This window comes from Aplysia californica, unplaced genomic scaffold (assembly GCF_000002075.1).
Source record: "Aplysia californica isolate F4 #8 unplaced genomic scaffold, AplCal3.0 scaffold00682, whole genome shotgun sequence".
Lineage (NCBI taxonomy): Eukaryota > Metazoa > Mollusca > Gastropoda > Aplysiida > Aplysiidae > Aplysia > Aplysia californica.
Window position 1 is genome coordinate 85,741 of NW_004797952.1, and position 3,728 is coordinate 89,468.

The window sequence follows — 3,728 nt, forward strand, 5'->3', positions numbered from 1 at the left end:
CACAGACACAGACACACACACACATACACACACACACACACACACACACACACGCACGCTCGCGGGCGCGAATAGTCACACGTGTAAACACTTCCGCATTTAAATAATAATAATAATAATAATAATAATAATAATAATAATAATAATAATAATAATAATAATAATAATAACAATAATAATAATAATAATAAAAAATATATATATAATAACAATAATAATAATAATGATAAATAATAATAATAATAATAGGAGTAATAATAATAATAATAGTAATAATAATAATAATAATAATAATGATAATAATAATAATGATAATAACAACAGTAAGAGTAGATAACATTATTTATTTGTATAACACTTAATTCCCGCTCAACAGCAAGCTCTAATATGTGTTTTACTAGCTTATTATTCAATTCATTGTTACCATTTTTGATCTACATTCTTCCCAGTAACAGAGGATTGTTTCTATTTTTCAAGAGGGTTTATTTTGATGTTAATGGCAGGGTAAGTAGGATTTTACGCACCCCCTCCCCCTCAAAAACCAAACAAAACACCGAGAGAATATTGATCATTCAAAATTTGTATTTTTATAATGCAAGTATGTGGGTATGCATGCGTGTGTGTAAATATGTTGGGGTTTTTTTTTGTACGTGTTTTACGGTGCTCGCAACTGTATAAAGTCATATGAGCGCGCGGGTCACATTAAATTTTTCACTTGGTAGGAAATTTTGAATTTTGTCCGGGTGGCGGCCAAGGCCTACTCTTACCAATTTTTGACCACCAAAGGATCTTTAACGTTCACAACTTGCTCAGCACACAGGCCCTCCGAGATTTTCCGCCCTTGTCCGAGAAGGCTAGGTGTAGATCTTTCTACACCTCAACAAGCCACTGAATCTGCGTGATTCAACCGCCCGATCGCCACCGAGCTGCAAAACTGGCACTTGGGCGGTTGAATCCCATAGAAATTGGGGACTGGTGTGATATAGGCGATTGATTTACTGAAGGATTGAAACACTTTGCAGTATTCTTTCAAACTCGGGATTTTAACATAAGGTGTATCAAAGGCTCTACTACATAAGGGGATCAAAAAAGTGATTTTCGAACATTTTGTCACTCAGGCGGTTGAATCACACGGCTAGCACAGTAAAGGTCATTTTCACAATGTACAATGTTGGGAACTGACTTTTGATCATTAAAACCCCTTGACATGTGAACGTTATTCCCAAAAATACATTTATTTTCAGCAGGCACGTTTAACACGAAGCTCTTAAAGTGTAAAAAAGACTAACACTGGACTTCAGAAAGTGAATCCAAGAACCGAGAATACTTTTAAAGCAGATTTTACTGTATGCACACCCAACACGCACTCATCGACCCCCCCCCCCCACACAGAGAGAGAGAGAGAGAGAGAGAGAGAGAGAGAGAGAGAGAGAGAGAGAGAGAGAGAGAGAGAGAGTGATAGAGAGAAAGAGAGAGAGAAGTATGCAGAAGATGTATATTAAATTCTACCGAGTACCTCTGTCTGTGCTCTGAGATGCTGTCTCCAACTGACATGGAGTTAGTCTCGGCACGCAGGGTTAGAGCATCGTGTATCATCCGAATATAGTTAGACAAGGCTGAATATTATCACCTGTACTTCTTTGGAAATGTGATCGATTGAGACTGAGCATAGGCATTGAAACAAGCATTGGATGGACAAATGTCACATATTCAGGAGATTCAGATTTTGCGGATGACCTGTGCCTATTAAACACCACAAAACATGGAATGCAATAAAAAAAAAACACAACGAGATAGCAAAAGCTGCGGAAAAAAGTTGGCCGCAATTAAAAAACTAATTTGTATCTAAAAGAGGGTACAACGACTATCATCCGATACTACGCCCATCATTCTTCATGAAGGACCCTTTCCAGAAATGAGTAATTTCAAGTACCTAGGCAGCATTATATACAAAACTGCAGACTGCCTTGACAACGTCCACCATCGACACAAAAGTGTATGGATCGCTTTTGTGAAATGAAAAACCAATATGGAAGTCAAAGATCCTTTCATTGAAGACGAAATCAACATATTAATACATAATAGCAATTTTTCGGCCGTTTTGACATGTGGTTCGGAGATATGGAAACTAAACAAAACAATTCAACGAAAATTAAAAAGGTTCCAAACAAAATGTTTACGAAAAGTTTTACTGATAAAAATGGAATTAATGTATTGCAATTAATGAAGTGTTGGAAAGAGCTGGAATTGAAGATATCAACACGACCAAAAAAAAGGAGAGGATGGAGATATTTAAGACATGATCTAGGAATGCCTTAGACAAGCTTGCCCTATGTGACATGGTACTGGAGACTGGAGACCAACTGGAAATAGAAAAAAAAACCCGCATCCGTCTCGCTCGTCGCCTCCCTCTCTTCTCTCAATTTTGTTTATGATATTATCATTTAATCTAAGATAATATCTATCTATCTATCTATCTATCTATCTATCTATCTATCTATCTATCTATCTATCGATCTATTTGCCTATAAGCGCGAGGAGCGATGATCATTTATTTAAAGAAAGAAGTCTCCGTAGAATTACAGCACACGTTGAATAACTATTCGAAGCAGTTCACTTTCTTAAGGACCGTAAACGTTTCGACAGGTCACGTAGCTAAAGTATTTTTGCCATAAACGTCAGAGTTAATGACAGTTGTAAGAAGGCGGGAAAGTGTATTGTGCTCTGCACGCTAGACAAATTTCTCGAAAATGTCCTGTGTCTAATATCGAGACTTACCTCCTGACCTCAGTCTGTGTTTAAAATGTAAGAGTACATTGAAAATCAAGAAAAACGAAAAACAATTAATTTCGAATTACAAAAAAGAACGTACTCAGTTCACGTTGGCTATATTTTCTCACCACGCAGGCCTACTCTTGACACAAATCTTTTCTTTGTGACAAAACTGAGTACTTGTGGTCGGAGACACGCAAGACAAAACCTGATCTTTTCAGAACTTTTGTCGAATTCCTTTTTAACTTAGTTTCTCAATTCCCAACCAGAAACTAAAATTCGTTTCCTCAAAACATTTTCTGGCACATTCCAATCTATTAATGAGTTATTTTCAATCCGTTGATGAGTAATTTATTGTTGTGTTGCCAGAGCATGAAATGTCGCTTTCGGTTCATTCGGTTTCAGCACTAAGTTCCACGACAAAGCATTCTTTCACCCTTAACTCTTCTTTTTTTTGCAGATACAGTTAAAACTCATAACCGCTAAAAGCTCCATATATACTGAAAATCTTGAGTTAACCAAAATGACCCAAAAGACAAAGGAACTTTGAAGTGGCTTGGGGAGGGCGCTGGATAATTAAAATCTTGTTAGAAGAACAGAAGCATTCCGTGCGACTTCTTTGTTTACTATAAGAAAAATGAAAAGGATCAACTTTTCTTTCCAGGACGAATCTGTGGTTTAAAGGCAACTACACCCCCCTCCCCTACAAATACAAAACAAAAGAAAACAAAAACAAACAAAACAAAAAACAAAACACCCAACAAAACAACAAAACAAACCAATAGGTAAAGATACAATACAAAAACGGTTAGGTAATGGGATAATGACTTTTAAGATAAAGATAGATAAGCTTAGATAGATAGATCGATCGATCAACCGATCGATAAACCGACAGATCGACAGATAGATAGATAGATAGATAGATAGATAGATAGATAGATAGATAGATAGATAGA